Raw genomic sequence first — 21222 nt, 5'->3', positions numbered from 1 at the left:
TGAGTATGCTGTGCTTTCACTTTCACTGAATTGTAGGAAGTCTTCATGTTCTTCTTTCTTTACATCTTCTGTGGCACAGATACCACTGACTAGAGAGTTTCCATGAGAATGTAGGCTTTCTGGCATTTCTGTCGTCCTTGAAGTCCACCTTTAGTTCATGATGTGCTGATAAGATAGGAAGTATTATTTAAAGTTTCTTGAATCTATTGGGGCTATCTTCGTTACCTAGTATATGATCAATGAGGTGTGGAGAAGATTTATTCTTTAGAGTTTGGATAAAATATTCTATAAATGTCTGCTGGGTCTATTTGATTTAAAGTTACAAAAAAAGAAAGAAAGAAAGAAAGAAAGGAAGGAAGGAAGGAAGAAAGAAAAAAGGAGCACAGGTTTTCCCCAAATCAACTGTCTTCCTTGAACTCTTCTTCAGTGTCTATCAAGTTTTCATTATAGACATCTATTATGTTCTTGCTTATATTTACTCTCAGGTGTGTGTGTGTGTGTTTGTGCATTTTAAGTGTAGTTCTTTCAGTGTGCTTTCCATTGGTATTTAGGTATTACTGATTTGTTTCTTTTTCTCTTCACTAAGAATGATATACTCTCTATTGTAGTTTTACTATGCTGTAGAATGTCCTATGGTTAGAATTTTATCATGTGTAAATATGGGTTATTTATTTCTTTTTCTTTTTTATTATTTTATTTATTTATATTTCAAAAGTTACCCTCTTCCTGGTCCCTCCTCCCTGAGTTCTTTACCCCATCCCCTCCCACTTCTGAGAGGGTGCACCTCCACCTAACTACCCACCCTCACCTCAACCTACCAGCATCCTTCTTCCCTGGGGCATCAAGTTTCCACAGAATCAAGCCCATACTCTCCCACTGAGGACATACAAGGCAGGCCTCTGCTGCACATGTGCCTAGAGCCACAGACCAGCCCATGTACGCTCCTTGGTTTTTGGCTTAGTCTGGGAGTTATGAGGGTTCCTGGTTAGTTGACACTGTTGTTCTTCCTGTGAGTTTGCAATTCTCAGTGCCTTCAGTCTTTGCACTTTCCATAAGGGTGCCTGAACTTAATCCTATAGTTAGCTATAAGTACCTTCATCTGTCTAAGTAAGCTGTTGGTAGAGCCTCTCAGAGGACAGCCACACCAGGCCCTTGTCGGAAAGCACAATATGGCGTCAGTAATAGTGTCAGGGTTTTGTGCTAGCACATGGGATAGATACCAAGTTGGGCTGGTCACTGGATGGCATTTCCCTCGGTCTCTGCTCTATTTTTGTCCTTGAATTTCCTTTAAACAGGAAGAATTCTGGGTCAAAAAATTATGAGAGTGGGTGAGTGGCCCTTGTCTCAACTGGAGGCCATGTCTATCTACTGGAGATGGAGTCTTCAGGTTTCATCTCTCCACTGTTGGGCATTTCAGCTAATGGCATTCCCATTAAGTCCTTGTAGCCTCTAATATCTGAGGACACTAAGACTCTCTAGAGATTCCCCCTGTCCCCCAACCCACACTGCTGCATATTTCAATTTATTCTTCTAAGCCTATACATTTCTTTGCTGTCTCCACCCTCCATACCTGATCCTCCCCCATTACCCCCTCCCTCCCAGGCTCCTTCTTCCCTCTGCCTCCATGATTATTCTGTTCCCCCTTCTAAATGAGTTTGAGGTATCCACACTTGGTTTTTCCTTCTTCTTAAGCTTCCTATGGTCTGAGAGTTGTATTGAGGGTATTCTGAACTTCTTGGCTAATATATACTTATCAGTAAGTACATACCATCCAAGTCCTTTTCAGTCTGTGTTACCTCACTCAGGATGATATTTTATAGTTCCATCCATTTGCCTGAAAGATTCATGATGTCCTTTTCTTTATATCTCTTTCATCTCATTTGACTATCTTATTACTCTAGCTATGATTACAAGCTCTATATTGACTAGAAAGTTTTCCATGTGTTTGGTATATGTATGGGTTAAGACAAAATTTGATTAAAATAACTATAAAGAAGCTAGCTACTCAATTGAAATTCCAAGAGCAGCATTTCTTGAAATACACATATGTTTGCAAAGTTACACTATATACTCACAATTGTATTCTGCTTATCATGTGGGCCACTGTGAGGAAAGTAGGCATGTAGTAACATGTGGTCAAACTCTGACCACTAAGAGAGAGTCATGGCATCCGTTTGCATTAGAATAAATTCTTAGCAGGGCTTATAGCCTGGCTAAAATTGTGTGGATTGTGTGGTCATTTTCTTGGGTCTCTGGACCAATTTCTCACACTAGTATAGCAAATAAACAAACAAAATGGTAAATAAACAATGAAAAAATGATCCTTATTTTTGGTGAGGAATAATATTTAGGTTGCTCCATAATTATGTTTTGAAAAATTGCATTTTTTCCAAAATCTATTTTTTTAAATGCTTAAAAGGAACTAGGAAAAACACATATTCAGTATTCATTGCAATATAAAAAATTCCAGACACTGTAGATACTATACTGATGGTTCTGAACAAAAACTTAACATAGATATACACTGTGTATCACTGTATCAGTTCTGGGTATGAAACTCATCAAACTGATCTCAGAGTACTGAGTCGTGCGTGTGTGTGTGTGTGTGTGTGTGTGTGTGTGTGTGTGTGTGTGTTTGTGTGTGTGTGTGATTGTGTGTGTCTGTTTGTGTAGCTTTTGCTACCCCCCTAAGCTCTGGGAATAGACTGCACTACTAGCCCCCACCCAGAGAATACTGGGTCAGTGGAAAAACCACAGACACACACAGTTGTTCAATTACAAATTGCCTTATTAACACTATTGCTGGATGCTACTTATCTCCCAACTGCAGAAGTGTGCCCTTCTCAATGCTCATAGCTTGGCACCTCTCTATCTGCCCTCAACCTTAATTGCTCAGTTACCCTTTTTTTTTTTCTCAGATCTACATTTCCAAGTTTGTTTAGAAGGGAGCAGAAACCTGTGGACTCCTGGCTGGCCAGATGCAGCTCCCATAGAGGGTACCATAGAAACTGCCCAGCATCTACTGTCTTCCCTTCTTTTCAGTGAGGAAGTTCAAGACTGGTACCTAGATGAATGACAACATATACTATGAAGAAGAAGGCAGAGAAACTCTCCAGTATAATCCCCAATTGAACTGGATCTGCTTGAGAGCAATGCAAATAATAGGCAATAGAATAACCTCGTGTCTGTAAAAAACGAATGATCTTCTGTTCTGTGTACTAGTTACACATGAACAACACATGAGCGTGAATTCCATAGGAATAGGTTTATTGCTTTTCATTGCCTTCCCAATCTCTATACAAATGGTTCAAAGTAGAAATAACTCATTTACATTCAAAGCATAATTGGTTTAGGTATTGCCAAAAACTCACTCAGCAGTTATAACAAAAGTGTTACCTGATGCATGGTTCTAAGAAAAACTGTTTTATGAGAGAACAAAATTGAAATAGTTGTCTTCTACTTCTAGAAGTAGATTTACTTCTACTGAATTTTGCTCAGTATTTCTGTGAGACTAAATTTCCCCTGTAAAAAGCTATTGATTAAGAAAGGGCAAACAACTAATACACATCATAGTGTACTCTTCTGTAGATAAGAGGTTCTTGAAAGTTGGCAGCAGTGGTACAACAAAATGGGTATCGATTCTCCCTGAATGTTTACAGGAAAATATATAACCAGCTGGCTCATGATTTCATGGGGTTGGTGGGCCCTGCAGTTCCTGTGGTGAAGTCTAGTTCCCAAGGTAATGTTAAAAAAGGTTAGGCCATTCATTCCTACATTCCAAGGACTGTGATACAGGAAGTTACTCTCCACACTATGAAAAGAAGAGAAAGGAAAACAGAAATCTACCCACAATCCCTCTATCTACAATGGTGTACCATCTGCAAGATATGTTATTGCAATTGTGCAACAAAGCCTGTGGAAATAAACAGCTGATATGTCATTTGACTTAAGGCCCACTCCACGAGATGGCAGCCATACACTATACTGTTTAGAATTCCCAAGGACCTGAAGAACCTGAATGTCACAGGATTTTCCCTGTCCAATTACATTAGTGCAGAGGAGGCCTGTGATAGGACAGGGAAAAGGGAGGCGGAGCTAAGAGTTGGCGAGACAGAGTGTCTCAGGGTAGGAGGAGAAGGAAGATGGTAGCAGACATGAACATGAGTGGGGTTTACCACCCACAAGTAGTTGTGATATCATAAGGTTAGAATGATTGGGATAAAGCTTTTATCATTTTCAATTGGTTCTGAAATTATTGTATTGGCTTCCTGTAAATTGTGATATTATTGATATTTAAATTTGATTGGCTAGCTAAGTTTTAAGAGTCTTGACTTTATTGGGTTACTGGGTATTGTGATATGCAACCACAAGGTTGACAGTTCCATTTAGTTACTGGAATGTGGGATTACTGACTACATGGGTTTATGGCTGAGGAAGAACTAGCTGCTACAGTGATAAGAGAACAAGAGCTGGAAATGTGGTGATCACGAGCAGCAGTCACTAGCTTGGGAACGAACTGGTTCAATTTTTAATATTCCCTGCAACACCTGAGGGTAGATAGTCCAGGGTCATAGGATAAAACAAAATACTACTGGACTAAGAAACAAAGTATAGAGTGATAACATGATTCTTAAATGGTATTCTGTACTTATAGATGAGTACATCGTTCAGATATCAGATGAGCTTCCTGCTGAAACAGATGGTGAAAAATATAAAGACCCACAGCCACATAGTATGCAGAGAGTGATAGGTGCGGGAACATTCAACCTAAAATAGTAGGTGTCCATAAAATCCTTCCCCTCAGAGCTCAGGTAAGCTTATGGATATGGAGGAAGGAAGTACATGAGAGTCAGTGGTGATAAAGGACACCAAGAAAACAAGGGCTTCTAAAGCAACATGAACAAAGTTCATATGAACTCATGGACACCGAAGCTGTATTTACAGGCTGTGCATGCATCTGCACCAGGTACTCTGTGATTATATTATGGATTCTAGCTCAGTATTTCCATGGTATTCCTGGGGGTGCTGATGTATGGGTCTCTGACTCTTGTGCCTTCTCTTGAGCTCTTTTTCTTCAGTTGGTCTGTCTTCTCCAATTCTGATATGGTAGTTTTTTTTCTCATGCTTTATTTTGTTTTAGTTTTTAAAATATATAAATGAATGAATGAATAAATAAATTAATAAATACATGAATGAATGAAAATTAGCTACGTGTGTGAAGGTTACCAAGTGAACCATCATTTAAATGGGCTAGGAGAGGAAAATCATTTTTTCCAATGGAGTTACACTGGGGTATATCAAGGACTGCATGACAAACCACATGTTTAGTAGTATCAGACCAACATGTAATATGTTACGAGTCTTTTTTACTTGCATGCAGGTTGGTAGGTTTGTGATTTACCCTTGTTTTCTTTTGGGGTAGCATTTTATTTTGTTTTCTGGGTTTGGGTTTTTGTTTTATAGGGTTCCATGTGGGTTTGGATAAAGGAATTTAACACTGCGGGGTAAGGGGGAGGGAAGGATCTAGAAGGATCCGGTAAATGACAAGAATATGATAAAACATATTTAAACTTTATAATGTTTAAAATAATAAAACATGTTTCTTTTAAATATGAGGCCCAAGATCACAACGTGCAGAGGGTAATAATCTCTGGAGAACTTGTTCTAAATGGGATGCCTTTTTTAAATGTAATTTACTTTACATCCTGATTGCTACCTCACAGAACATTTGTTTAAGTGTTTCTTGGCCACTGGAGATTCTCATGCTAAGAATTTTCTGTTTAGGTTTGTGTCCCATTTTTGAATTGGGTTATTTGGGTTGGTGTCTAACTTTTTGAGGTTTTTCTTTTTACATAGTTTGGACATTAACCCACTATCAGATGTAGGGTTAATGAAGATCTTTTCCCAATCTTTAGGCTGTCATTTTGTCCTATTGACAGTGTCCTTTACCTTACAAAAGCTTTCTTCACACAGAGATTCCTGATCAAAGCATTAGAGCCATCCTCTAAATCTCACCTTTTCTGTTCAATTAAAAAGGAAAACTTTTCTCTCATATATAAACTGAAGAAAACCATAACAATCACCTAAATTACAAAGTATGGTATACCATTAACTTCAGCTCATAGTCTATACAGGGGCCTCCATTCCAAAAACATGCCCAGAAACACACAGCGTCAGAATGATGGGCGATGACTGACTTTGTCATCAGAACCCCACATCATGTCCCTTGTTCCCCAATTGTTTTCTACAGAGGATATTGATGCCCACAGTCTTTCAGTCTCTGTTGACATCTATTGTCTGGGAACCCAGGTCTCCTATCTCCTTCAACATCCCTAATAGTAGCAGTCCTTGCATGCAGAGGAAGAAAGGTAAACACCTGGGTTTATGGGTGAATAAGAAATTTAGAACTGGCTCCATGCTCAGGAGTGAGTCTTTACCTAGCATTTTCTCTTCCTTCACCAAATCCTCTAGTGTGTTTCGCCTTTGGTTTCCCTGAGTGCTTCAAGAAAATATCTCTTAGAATGCTTTTACCCTCCCTTAGAAGAACTAGGGTTGGACCATTGACAGTCCTCTGCTCCACAGGTCCAAGTGTCCTTGAGAGGTCACATGCTTTTCGCTGTGACTTTTCTTAGGCTCCTTATTTATGGAGACTGTCACAGAGCAGGCCTGTTTCCTGGGATATGTCTGAAAAACCACTAACTCCTGGAGGGCAGAGAATGGGAGCCAACCATCCATCCTGCTGGGCCATTCCAGGCCAGTACATGGGCCTTCTGTTTTCTGACTTGAAGGCTGGGCCTGACACTTGAGCTAAGCACAAGCAGAGAATGCAGAAGTGTGGGAAAGGTATAACAAAGAAGAATGAGATTGTTTATCTAACTCGTTCCTGAAAGTTTTGCTACTCAGTGGGGCGTGGGGAGCACAGATTGGGGAGTATGAAGGGTGAAGGAAAAGAACAAAGAGCTCTTGTGTAAGCTGACACCAGAGACTGTAGGGCACAACGGCCCTGAGACTGAATCATATTTAATATGTTCTAGGATACAAAGAATCCAGTGTAGGTGGAGTTGACTGGGCAAGCTGACGTTAGGGAAGTAGGGAGAACAATATTCAATGAGAGCAGTGCAATTATGCAATTATGGCTTTTGTATTGGATGCTTTACCCATTGTTCTTCATTAAAGACCTTCTCACTGTTTTGGAGACCGCAGTCACCCCCATCCTCCTCAGCATACTTTGTCTTGTTTTCACTAGTTCTCTAGAATCCCACAAAGCAGGCACTCAGGAGCTACTTCTCAACTATATTGGTCAGCATTGTGTTCCCAGAATTCCCTTGGATTCACCATAAACATTGCGACTATCATGTCAATGGTCACTCTGCTTAAGAGTTTCTTCTCTTCCGGGATCCGTTTTCCAGATGTTTGGTGGCTTAAAATTGCCATACGGTACTTCTACAACTGGCAAAAACACAGCTGGAGGCAATCTTGTACACATCTGAAATCCACGTATCTGACATTGCACTTGATAGCATGCCAGCTATCCATGGCACCCTGTAGGCAAACAGGCCACATGGAATGTCCTAAGCAAGTGGTAGAAATGGACATAGAATACAAATGGCTTTCAGCATGGTATACAGCCACGTTTATGAAGTAACCTGGGTGCCTGTAGTATGGGCATCAGGCAGTGTCTCGAGCCCAGTTCACTTTCCCCAAACATAATTCCCCATACAAATTCACACAGCCAGCAGGATCCTAGGTACCTGCTTTCCCCAGCCATTGATTCTGAGAACTGGGAGATTCTCCATTTGAAAGGTCCTGGTTGCACCATTAGATATGTGAAGAATATTGGCTGTATCTGACCTTTCTCTAGGCCTAAGTTCTCTGTAAAACAAGGATGATTTCAACGGATTAAAAACCAGAAACTTGTATGTTTATGTAAGGTCCGTGGTCCTTCTAAGTCATGTGAGGCTATTTTCCACATTTTCTTTAATCATTTTTCTGTTACTAGACATATAAACTAGTTCAAGAACATGGCTGTTGTGGGCAGAGCATGGGTGTGTAGGTATCTCTGTGACATGATGACTTTGATTCCCACAGCTGTATATAGGAAGGGAGTGTGAAATGCTGTTGCCCAATAGATTTTTGCATTTTTAAAGACGACCGACAGTCTTTCTCGAGCATTCTAGTAACCCGCAGAACAGTCAGTAGGATAATCCCACAGTGGAGGCCAGGGCAAATGTGATTTTCAAGAGATACTTGTAGGTCTTTTATTTTCAGCAATTAGCAGGAAAAAAAGTGTCTTTGGCTCAAGAATAATGTATGTTCAGCTCCTCCCCCACAACTCCTCTTGCTTAAGTAGGTGCTGAGCAAAGTGATTCTATTGAACAAGCCCCTCCTTCAGCATTAGCAAAGAGAGTCTAGATTGCCAGAGTACGGATATTTCAGAACTGATATGCCTGAGTGATTATGGCTAAGAGGAGTCAGAATCTACTTTGTTTCTTTCAGTGTGATAAATGTCAAGAGAAAAATCTATATTTGGTTTCAAGTTCTTGAACTTCGACTCGATTTGTGGATAGTGTCTTCAGTGAACTTCTCAGAGCAGTAGCCATTAGTACAGAGGCACAGACATCATTTATTTATTTCACAGAAGGTCTTTCACACTCAGAAATGACTTGGTAAATCTATTACTAAAGAGTAACTTGAATACATAGAGCAAAGCCAAACATGGCTGATTTAAATCTGAGGAATGTATAGAAAGGATAAGAAGAGTGTAAAGCATCAATAAGATATAGAACAAAGACCAGCATGGCAGGATAACTTTAAGGGTGTAATAGTGGTGTATATGTCTTAGTGGTAGCCAATGGCTCACTAGTTAGATTTAAGATAGGATCAAGAGGGAAGCCATGCTGAGTACAGGAAGCATAGCCAACTACCCAAGGCTAGTGAAGTAATGGATCCTGGAGAAAGGCTTCAGTTGCCACTGTACTAAACCAACATAAGCCCAATTAACACTCTAAATATTTATGCTTACACCAGAAATAAGTGTAGTTCTCTCCCACTGTCAAAGAAGCTTACCTTCGCAGCAGACAAGGACCAATTCATAAAATCACAACTAATCAAAATGCAAAGCTATGGAAGCCAGTTCCAGTTGATACATCTACAATATAACTCCTGCACCTAAGGCTCTAAGATCGTTGCGGAAGAGGGATGAAGGATTGTAAGAGTCAGAGGAACAGGGGATTTTCTGTGGCACTGTTACTCCTTGAAATGCAGAAGCTACACCCATGAAGTATCATCAGTGTGGCTGCCTAGACGAGATCTGAACAAAGATGACATCAGTAGACTGCTGAAACAGGAACAGCTCAGGAGCCTTCAACCCTACACAAAGATCTGCAGGCAGCAAGGAATGAGGAGACTGGAAGAGTCTTCACAAGGAAAGAGCACATCAACTGGTTACCCAAGAGCCAATGATCAGCCCTAAAATCACATACATAAAAGTGACATATAAACCAAGCAGACTGTATTTATGCATTTGAGAACACACACACACACACACACACACACACACACATACATACTCTCTCTCACACACACACACTCACACACACACACACACACAGAAGAGGTTAGAGGGAAGAAAAAGTACAGGAGGAGTAATGTAATTGTCTCAGAAAACCAATCATTAAAAACTATATTAAAAAAGAGTCACTGGGAAAGTGACTATTTGATGATCAAAGAACAGGCTCAGAAAAGGTCTAGGACCAAAATACATAGTAAGAGAGTGTAAGACTGTTTCCCTGGAAGGAACACTTGAGTGTCCAGAATGCAGTCAGAGCATGTAAGACTGTTTCCATGCAGGGGACACTTGGGCAGGGGCATCAGGGAATCAATGGTCAGGTCATTTAATTCAGTAATATGTCCTCAGAAATAAGACTCCTTTCGGAGAATGTCAATGAGTCACACTGAGCCACTTTTCTGCATTGATCCTGTCAGAGAAACTCTCAGGGAGACTTCTTTGGTTTCCATATTAGTTACTTTTCTGCCACCAATAAAATACTATGACCAAAACAACTTACATAAGAGAGTTTACTTGGCTTTATAGTTATAGAGTAATAGAGGCCATCATGGCAGGGAGGCATGGCAGCAAGTGATAGGCATGGAGGCAGACGCAGGAAGCTGGAACAGATCACATTTTCAATCACAACCATAAAACAGAGAGAATAGTAGCAGACATTGGACACTAGCTCTGCACCCAGTCCCACAACATCCAGAAAAAGCTAGACTCCTAGGCACTGTAACACATCCAGGATCATAGGTGTTCTATCACACCCACGATTACAGGAACTCAGAAGCTTGGTCATACCAGTATTTCAGGATCCCAGAGGCAGCTTGATTCTCAAGAACTGTGACACACCCAGGATCTCAGGATCAGAGGATCCCAGAATCACAGAGACAGCTAGACTCTGAGGAGTTCTGACACAAGTAGGCGTTTTCTGAACTGAAGTTTCCTCCTTTCAGATACCTCTAGCTTGAGTCTGGTTGACCTAAGACTAGCCTGCGCATCTCTCTTTTGATCAAGCTCTCTATGATGGTGCCTGTTGGAGCCCTTGGAGGGGAAGAAAAGAGACACTAAATGACCCTTACCCTTATTCCCCCCAGCTTCAGCAAAAACCCCTTCATATTCTTAAGCTGCGTAGTAGCCAGGGAGATTCAGAAGTTCAGGAGTCAGAAGCTTGGGGCATGACTACAGCATGAGGCTGTGGAGATGTTCTTCCCTTTCTGAATCTCTTTCCTATCTGAGGAAACTGTTCATATCACTATGCTATGCATCTTACATTTCCTGAGAGACTTGGGCCTTCCTGCTTCTCCTCTCCCATGCTGTCTGGCCTATCTTCCTCTCGTATACCCTTGCTTCATCCATCTCCTTCTGAACCCCATTTTTGTCTCCAGAAATCACAAAAATCCTCATAGGCAGCCTTATCCACCCCCTGGGACTCCTAAGCTTCTTTACTGGCTTAGGGAGTGGGAGTAGAAGCAAGGTCCCCATCCAGCCTCAGCTCAAACAAATATTTCCATCAATGGGCAGTGGAACACTTTAGAAACTATCTACAGAGATAGCTTCATGGGCAGGTAATAAGCGAGATGCAGAAGCCTTGCAGAGATCAAAAGTAATTCTCTGTTTGCCATTCCCCCTGGAGACTTCACATAGCATTCTACCCTGTCTGAGGATTCTGAAAAAAAGTCTAGTGAGACCCCACCTTGGCAGGAACCCCCCTCTCCTTGCTCTGCTCTCTTCCTGTGTTGTGACAGGTGCTACTCAAATACCCTTGGTACCTAGTTCTCAAAGAAGAAAACCGAACACCCATTTCTGAGTAATTATAGAGCAACTGAAAGGCCATTTAGCTACTGTGTGATAAGCAATAGACTATTTTAATAATAACCAATCACCATATGTTATAAAGTATTATTTGGCATTTGATGATCTACTGGGGATCTTGCTTGCTCCTTTCCATACGAAGCATTTCATGGAGGCTTACATCTTTACCCACAGAAGTTGTGCCATTTTCCCATCAAAGCACTATTTTTAAGAAAGTGTTAGGGAAAGTTTGCAGAGGCAGAGTAAAGCACATCATGCAAACCCAAAGTTAGCATTCTGCCAAGCATCTCCCCTGACAGGTCTGCTGCTCCAACATGCTCAGCAGATGTGTTTCATGATACACCTTAGCCTTTTAGCATCATTGAAGGGGCAACCCTGGAGGCCAGTTTTTCTGAGAGAAATGCTATTAAACCCTAATCTCCCTTTATGGCTGCCTGTTCTGTGTGCTGCTTGGAGGCATTCATGCTGCCTACTGAACTTGAAACCACGGGCTGAGAATCCTGATGCAAATTTTGTCCTGGATGCAAGAGCAGACTTTGCCCAGTCCATGATGAGTCTTCAGTGGTCCAGAGAAGATGCTCCATCAGATTGTGAGATCTGCTCAGCCCCTTATCCTAGAATAAGATTCCTTCTTGTTATCTTTCTCCACTTTGTATGTGTTTGTTTATATGTTGGCTCAAATGAGATGCCCCCCCTCATAGTCTTGTATATTTAAATACTTGATCTTTAGTTGATGACTGGGGAAGATTTGAAGGTATGTCCTTACTGGAGGAAGTACATAACTGGGGGAAGGCTTTAAGGTCTCAAAAGATGGAGTCACTACAAGTCTCTCCATCCTATTTGTGGGTCAAGAGCTGAGCTCTCATTTGATGACCCAGCACTATGCCCGCCCTCTTGTCTCTGCTTCCATGATCCCAATATAATCTCTACGCTTTCTTATCTCTTTAAAACTATATGCCCCAAACAAACTCTTCCTTCAATAATGCTGCCTGGCTTGTGGTGTTTTATCAGAGCAATAGAGAAATAGCTAAGATAGTATGTGTGTGTGTGTGTATGTGTGTACATTCATGCATGTATGTGTGCAGGTGCATATACACATGTGTGCCTTTTGCACACGGAGGCCAGAGTTGGTACACACGCTGTTTCTTCAGAGCCAAGCCCTCTGTGTTCCTTCCTTGGTGTGTGAGGGAATCCTTTAGTTTGGCTTATGGAGGGGGCTGAGTGGTCCCACAGTCCCTTTACGCTTTGGATGTCCCCTGCTGCACTTATCTTTACCTTTGATCCGATATTTAGGGCATCACTGGCTCCTGTTCTCTAGAAATGTCAACTTTCTCTTGTGTAGACCTTGTAGGGACTCTTGGTGGCCATGAGGCTGCGGAGCTGGTTTGAATCAGCCAGACACTCCCTCACTGTATACTTCCAGGAAATCTGTTTTTAGCTCTTGCCTCCACCTATATCTTGCATGATCTTGAATCTTCTCTGCCTGAGGCCTTCTAAGGTTCTTCTGGAGAAGTCTACCCTCCTCTTTCTAGGTCCTTCCTTTTATTCTTTATTTTTGTTTTTGTTTTTGTTTTGTTTTTTTTTTTGTTGTTGTTTGTTTGTGTGTGTTTGGAGGTCAGAGTGTAGCATCCATGAGTCTGTTCTCTCCTTCCATGGGTTCCAAGGATGGAACCCAGGTCTTCAGGCTCAGAGACAAGCCCTTTGACTGCATGGGTCTTCTCACAGACCCAAGAGCTTCTTACCTGAATCCATTTGAGCTTCCAGTCTTTTTACTTTCTCCTCCTTGTCCTGCTTGCTCCTCCACCTCCTCCCATGAGAAAGGGTCTCATGGATGCCAGGTAAGCCTCATACTCAGTGTATTGCCAAGGATGAACTTTCAACTCTGAGTCTTCATTTTTTTTTTTCCTCCTGGCTACCAAGATCATGGGTGTGTGCCACCATGAACACTGTGCTGCAGTGTGGGTGAATAAATGACCACAGGGTTTCCTGTACTTAACAAGTACTTTACCAACTAAGGTACATTCCAGTGACTCTATCTGACCCATTCTCCAAACCCCCTCATTTTTGCATCAACCTTTAATAAACTTCAGGGAAGGGATGTAGATGTGTGTTTCATTGCGGCTGACTGGAAAGGGAATTAGATAGGAGAGGCCACTGCTTTACAACACAGAGAGAGAACTTCCTATTGGAATGTGGCCTCAGGGAAGAAGGGGAATGGAACGAGGCTTGGAAGCAAATTATGTAAGATTTCAGAAGCTTCCTCAGTTTCAGACCCAAGTGGCAGGATGGAGAATCACTCTCTTTGACATGACAAGGAAAATGGAGGAGCGCATCCTGAGGATGGGTTCAGTTGGAGAATGCTGAGAAGCCCAAAGGCAGTGTGCAGGTACAGCACAAGCCATCTGTCCCAGTGCAGGGCACTGCAGGTGTGTGATGGGGTGTCCACACAGGACTGAGATTATCTAGGTGTGGATGAAGGGAAAAGGGTTGAGGACCGAGGACAGGGCACCACACAGAGAGAAAGGGATGTCTCTGTCTCCTACAGGACTGAGATAAATGAAAGCATGGTCCTTCACTGAAGCTGCTCACCACAGTCTCTGAGGTCAGCTGGGGCCTTGGAACTGTTTGAACTTAGAAGCTCTCCAGTACCTGAGCCTGGAAGGGACTGCTGGCTTGCTTCGAGCCATGGGGACAGCTGGTGGGACGTCCCTTGGGACTCTCTTCTCTGGGTGTCCTAGAATCAAATAGACTACTCCTCTGCCTCAGGGTCACACAGAGTTCCAGCTCAGCTTCGGATGTGTCTTCCTGTCCCTCAGGCACAAACTGGAGCTGAGGTCTAGCCATCTGTCTGGATGTGTCTTCCTGTCCCTCAGGCACAAACTGGAGCTGAGGTCTAGCCATCTGTCGATTATAGTGCTCTTAAGTGTCCTTGGGTGGACAGGACAGCTTTCTGTGGCACTGATGGACTAGTGTCCTCTGCATCTACTCCAGCATATCGACCCGGATGTAAGATCTAGTTTGCCAGCCTTGCCTGCCTGGATGCCAGGATCTGTGCTTCACTCAGTCCTGGTCTGCTGAGTTCATCCAACTTTAAGATGGAAATTACACCCATTTTACAAATGAGGTAACAAGACACAATCAAGTTAGGTGACTCTTTTTCCAGAAGTGGAGTCTGCCTCTGTCTACAGTAGACAAACTCCCAGGTTGGAACCTGAGTTTGGGCTAGCTATTGGCTAATGTCCTTGTCCTATGATCGTCACTAACTTGGTCACAACTGAGTTGAGTGTCTGTATGTGTGTGTGTGTGTGTGTACTACACTGAGATGACCCTACCCCATGCTGAGTTCTCCTAGACTCCCCTTGCGACCACGGGAACAAAGATGAACTATTCTCATCACTTTACCAAGGAGGCACTTAGAGAAATTACAAGACGAGCCCACCAACCAGGTGGCAGCCTGCTGTCAGGCCCATAAAACAAATTGAAAGGAAATGAATGAATGAATGAATGAATGAATGAATGAATGAATGAGTAGAATTAGAAACATACATAGGCTCTCATGTATGTTTGTGTGCGTGCGTGTGTGTATGTGTGTGTGTGTGTGTGTGTGTGTGCGCGCATATGCACATCCTGAAAGGTCAAGAGTGTCTTAGCACTCTGGCCCTAGCAAGTAATTTTGTCCTGTCATCTTGCCTTAGGCGGGCAGCAGGACTAAAACCACACATGCACTTGACCCCCATTCCCAGTCCCATTCTGAACAACCCATGGCCCCACCCTCACTCAAGGGTTTGTCTGCAGTGCAGCTGAGAGCAGAGCTCAGAGGTCTGCGCTGTGCTAGTCCCCTGAGCAGGCCACCTGGGTTCAGTTCCCAGACTGCTTCTGCTAGGGTTAAGCTCTCCTCATTTTGTAAAAAATTAACAATAACAACGATAAAATCCCTGGACTCAATGTAGGACGTATCCCATTCTGCACTTTCTGATCTTGCCTCAGCCTCCTGGGTGTCAGGATTATAGACACGCACCACACTAGCCCTGGCTCTCATCTCTAACGAGGGCAGAAGTTGGTTAAGTTAAAGACTTAATTAGGGCTGCAGGAGCATCATCAAATGCCTGGTTAGTTTGTGGAGAGTGTGCCTTGGGAACCTACATGGGTCAGGTGTCTGGACTGCCAAGAGGAACTGGCCTGCAGGAGGAAATAGAGAGGACATGGACGGTGAGGTGGTCAGCACGGAGAAGCAACACCTTCCTAGTTGGAGCTGGATTGGTGGCTGCAGGCCTGGGGCAGAGGGCACTTGGTGGACCTGCCTCTGTTTGCCAGTTTCAGGAGTTGGTCATTGCGTACAGTGCTGGGGAGTGGGAGGAGCTCAGGCTGTGGATGCTGTGGGCATGGCGGGGTGGGATAGGAGACGGGTTACAGGGCCTCAAAGCCTACACACCTGAAACAGATGCATCAGCTGAGCCTGTTTTCCCCTCTTGTTTATCGTGGATGTTTAGCCACGTTTAGCCAGGTGTAGAGACTCACATCTGTAATTCAAAGAACTGAGTTTGAGGCCAGGCTGGGCTACAGAGTGAGACTCTTATCTAAAAAATTAAAAATTCCTGAGAAAACCAAACCAAACAGAAAACATGTTTATATGGGTTGAACTTACACACCTCAATTGACTTCCCACAAAGCTACACGAGTGAGTTCTGAGAAGGAACTTTGAAGGGGCTGGCAAGAAGGTTCAGTGGGTAAAGATGCTTGTTGCTAAGCTTAATGACCCGTGTTTGAGTCTCCGGACCCACATGTTGGAAGGAGGGAACCAGACGCTGTCCTCTGATCTCCAAACACACACTTTGAGCACCCAGGTCCCACACATTCACAGTGCATGCATACATATACAAACACACCAGTGCAACATATGAAACACACACACACACACACAGAGAAAAGCATTGATTAGAAGAGGTGAGGGATGTTGGGAAAGGAATGAGAACATGTGTGAGAAAATAGTCCTGCTGTGCACAGGGGTCTCTGAGATTACCTGGTCTACGCTGTGGGGTGCTTCAGTTCAGTGCAGTAACTTGGGCCCAGCCCTGATACTACTTCAGAGCCCTCCATTGGTGACCCAGGTGTCATTCTTTGCTCCAGGAGACCTGACAGAATATTCATATCCTACACCAGAAAGCTGTGGCTCAGGATGCCCTAGGACACTTTCTTCCCTCACAGACACCAGGACACCTCAGCTATGGGTTAACAACGGGAACTTGCCTTTGTTGTTGAGGTCCTTCCTGATTTCTTCAAGGTCCTTGGGAGGTACAGGGGAGGGGGGACATAGGGGCTGTGGGCCTGAGGTAGTTAGTTTTGGCTTCCTGAGTCTCCATTTCTTGGTCTGTGAATTGGGCACTGAGAGGCCAGCTCAGAGCTATTGTAAGGGTCAAGAGAGCTGCACATAGTAGGTGCACACTAAGGCCTGGCTTTTGTTACTGTGAGTAGGTAGACACAGAGCAGGAAAGGTCCTCAGCTTCTCCCTGGTCCTCTGGAATGGGGTGAGGACCTGGTGCCTTTCTGCTGTTCCTCTCCTAGTACTAGGTACATTGTAGGCACAAACCCCACATTTGTTAAATAGGTGTTGAATAGTCAGGGAAGCTAGGGTAGACACTGTCCCTGTGTCAGAAAGGCAGCCAGATTTGAAGCTGTGCTGAAGTGGTTTGCTGTTTTAGTTTGAGGCATATAGCTCCAGTTGCCTTTAAACCATTGAGCATCCTGTTGAAGTCTCCCAAGTGCTAGGACTATTTGAATGGGTTGCCATACTTAGGGAGTAGTTCTGTATGAGACAGGTTATATGTAGTTGTTGTTGTTGTTTTTAGGGTTTTTTTTGCTTGTTTTTTTGTTTGTTTGTTTTGTTTTGAGACAGGCTATGTTTCTATGTTCTAGGCTGCCCTCTCATTTCTGTTCTGTAGCTAACAGTGACCTTGAACTTCTAATACCCTGTCTCTACTTCCACATGCAAGGATCATCACTGGGCCTGGTTTATGTGGTGTAACCCAGGACTTCATGACATTAAGCAGGTAATTTATCAACTGAGCTACATCCTAAGTCTTATTTTGTTTTTAAGACAGGGTCTCATTAATTCAGGCTGGCCTTGAACTTGACTTGTAGACAAGAATGACTTGAACCCCTGATCTTCCTGCCTCCACTCTGAGGGGCTACTACATCTTCAAGGGGCTGGCAAGAGGGCTCGGTGAATTAAGTGCTGATGCATACATGTGAGGGCCTGACTTTAGGTCTCAGAACTCTTGTAAAATCAGACATGGTTGCGCTCACCTGAAATCCCAGTGCTCCTACAGAGAGATGGGAAGGGTCGGCAGGACAGTCTCTGCAAGCAGGTTTGTGAGTCTGACAACCTGGAAGATGCAGCAGGAAACATGGGACCCTCTCTCAAACAAGGTTGAAAGCAAGATCCAACACCAGGTACCAAAACTACATGACTAAAGAATCAATAAGTGGAGCAAGGAACAGGAACAGTTAGGGGAAGGTAGCCTCCGAACACGTTGTCAGGGGAGGGAGGCAGAGAAGTCAAGTCAGTTCCGTGACATGTAGGAATCACTTTAAAAATATTCAACCTCTTAGGGTTTGTTTTTGTTTTCTGTTCATAGCTGTCACCACTGCTGCCCATTCACCTACCTGCCCTCTTTTGGAACATTAAATACGGAGTTAGAGCAAATTAGAAGTATGGTGAAATGCTTCAAATTCCCATTTGTGTTTCATTTCCAGGAATGTTTTCACAGTGATTTGTTTTAAACGTTTTCACTTTGGTCAGAAAATAATTATTTTATTTATTCAGATGGTCTCTTTTTGACCAGGAGTAGATCTGATCTATTGGGAGATCTTTCTCTTCCAGCTGCTAAGTGTTGGGATCACAGTCATGGGCCAACACACCCAAGTTTATAGAGGACTGACAGGATGGAACCCAGGGCTTTTGAGACACTGTAGGCCAGTTCTTTCTATGTCCCTTATAAGACAAATCACATGCAATTCTTTGACTTGCTCAAGTGTGTGTGTCTCTGTGTGTGCTGGTTTGTTCCAAGTTATTTATATTTATATTTATAAATTATATTATATTTATATTTATGACCAACTGCCCTTGTTCACTACCAGCCACACAGACAAGCTACAGCACCCCCTCTTCAAGGCTGCCTGTCTCTTGTTCCCTCTTCTCCTGGAAGCTTACTCTGGAGGTGGCTGTGCTGTGGCAATAACACTGCAATTGCCATTCCTATTTAAGGCCACACCCACTCGACTTCCATGGGCAACTCACTGACCTTCAGTTACCCTCCCACAAAGTTCATAATGCTTTCCAATACTCACTGAACCTCACCAGGAACTCGGCGGCACCCATCCCCATGTGCCAGTGAGGTTTCATGGGTTTCCCACAGGTCACACAGGCCACAGAGATGGCTCTGGAAGTAGAGGTAAGTCAGGTGAAGGAGAGGGCAGGTAGGCAGGAACAAACAAGCAGAAAGAAGATGTGACTCATAGGCCCCAGGCTTCTAATACCACGCGTGTCTGAAAAACTCCATCCCTGGCTCTACGGAGTCATTTCCAGGCCAGCTTCAGTGCTGGGGGCCACAGCATTTGCTCAGCCTCAGAAATCCCTATCTCCTGTGATTGGGGATGTGGAGAAAAGGTAGAGATTGGGGAGTGGGAGGGAAAAAATACCTCTGAGGCAGGATTTAAGGCTTCTTGTAGACCCGATCAATGCTAAACCAATCTTATAATTTGTCCAAATAGGGTATACAGCAACTCCCATTCCCTCTATAAATTTCCTGGTACAACCTCCTAGAGAGAGATTGTTCTCAAACAGGACACCACCTCTGGGAGGAACCAACCTGCTTGCAAGAACTGTTGTCACCGTGGTCATTTCATGGCAGGCATTTCTTCATCCTTGTTGCCAACCAGAGAACAGGAGCATTGCAGAAAATTCTCACCACTAGGTGTCACCTGGCAACCGTCTTAATCATCCAGCAACCAACAGATCACTCGTGTCACAGGCACATAACCTTCATAGACAGCACACAAATAGAGAGACAGACAGACAGTCTGATAGACAAGCAGACAATAAAACAAATTAAATAAATAGATTCAAAATAAATATAAACATAAATGTAATTAATTATCCTGGAACGCCTTCTGTACATCAGGCAGACTTTGAACTCGGAAATGACCCTCCACATTGGATGTGTGCTCTACTGTACGGATTCCAGTGTTTCTATTGCTCCTTTCTCTCTCTAACGCACAATGTTTGTTTGCGCGCTTGCTTGGTTGGCTGGTTTGTTAGTTGATGCCTTCATAAGACCAGACATAAGAAATAAATAAGATGTCTAAGAGACAAACCTGTGGTGGGCACTAAGTACGGTTACGGACACACATATGTGGGGGAGGGGACATGAAACAATTTCAACAGCCTTCCATGTGTGCATCTGTTATTTTTTTTTTTTTTTTAATATGGAGTAGAGGTCGAGCAAAGCTGCAGCAATCGATAGTACAGAAGCTTGGAGAGTCAGGGAGCAGACTGAATGACTTACTAGACCAGCAGCGATTTTACTGAAGATATAGATAAAGATGTTAGAGATTTTCACCCCATCCTTTCCTGACACTGGAAGTGGCCACAGATCAAGTGAACAACAACAAAAAAAAAGTGTACAATCCCAACATGCTTTTTTGTTTTTGTTCCTCAGAGTTTTTTGTTAATGGTGATGGTTGAAGTTCATTGTTCATTTCTAAGTATCTCCGGGAAATATTTTTTTTTCTTTTATCTGTATGCCTTAGAGATAATCAAGTATCTTTAACTTAAAATGGAAAATTCTAGCAGACACCTATGGTTTTCCCCACCTTTGTTTTTGTTTCATGTGACGAAGAGGCTCCTTAGATATAACTCTAACAAATGACGTCAATGCCAGAAGCTTAACAAATAGCCCGTTTTTGCTGCTGGTTATCATCCTTCTGTCCTTCACGGGGTCGAGTCCCACCACCCACAGGGAAGAAAACAGTCAGCTGACGAATCCAATTTCAGCAGATTTGACCCACTCATCTGGCTTCTGAATAATTAGATACACACAGGATTCACAGACAGAAAGAGAGCCAGGTAAGCAGGTAGGGAGGGAGGCAGGAAGGGAGATAGGCAGGCATGTAACCTCCACACACACACAAACAAACACACAAACACACAAGCACACACATACAAGAAACAAAAATCAGGCCATCAGGAAGGTAGGCCAGTATGGGGTTCAGGACTGAAAACACCCCAGGACTTTTCAATCAGGACCACAGTTCATGTTCTGGAGCTGAACTGTGACTTTGAGTTAAGATCATGCAGGGTTTTTAATGTCTAAAATCCATCAACTTATAACAAGTCTAAATACCTGAATCAACTTATTCCACCAATCTGGAATAGGGATAGGGATTTCCTTAGGAATATATCTTTATTGGACACTCATCCTGCTCCCATTAGTTGGGCTATTCAACTGTGGCAGGGAACTTGCCTTATAGAACATTCATGTGTTAACTTGCCAACCAGAATGTCAGTTTCCCAAGTACAAGTCTCTTTCTGTGAAGTAAGATGTCAGTTCCCAGGAAGGCTTTGAGAACTTCCACTTTACTTGAACCCTACTCAAAATCAAAGTCTTATTACAAATATTGGTGCAAGTATCTCTCTTAGGTGTCATCCCTGAGGTAGCTTATAAAAACAAATAAATACCCTAAAAGCTTATACACAGGTCTAGGAAATGCTGCTGGGAAGTCATTAGTGTCCAAGCCTATTGTGGATAAACTATACAACAAAGCAGTTTGACTGACTTCTACAATGATTGGTTCCC

The sequence above is a fragment of the Mastomys coucha genome, unplaced genomic scaffold (genome assembly GCF_008632895.1).
Source record: "Mastomys coucha isolate ucsf_1 unplaced genomic scaffold, UCSF_Mcou_1 pScaffold17, whole genome shotgun sequence".
Classification (NCBI taxonomy): Eukaryota; Metazoa; Chordata; class Mammalia; order Rodentia; family Muridae; genus Mastomys; species Mastomys coucha.
Note: the sequence above shows the minus strand (reverse complement) of the source record.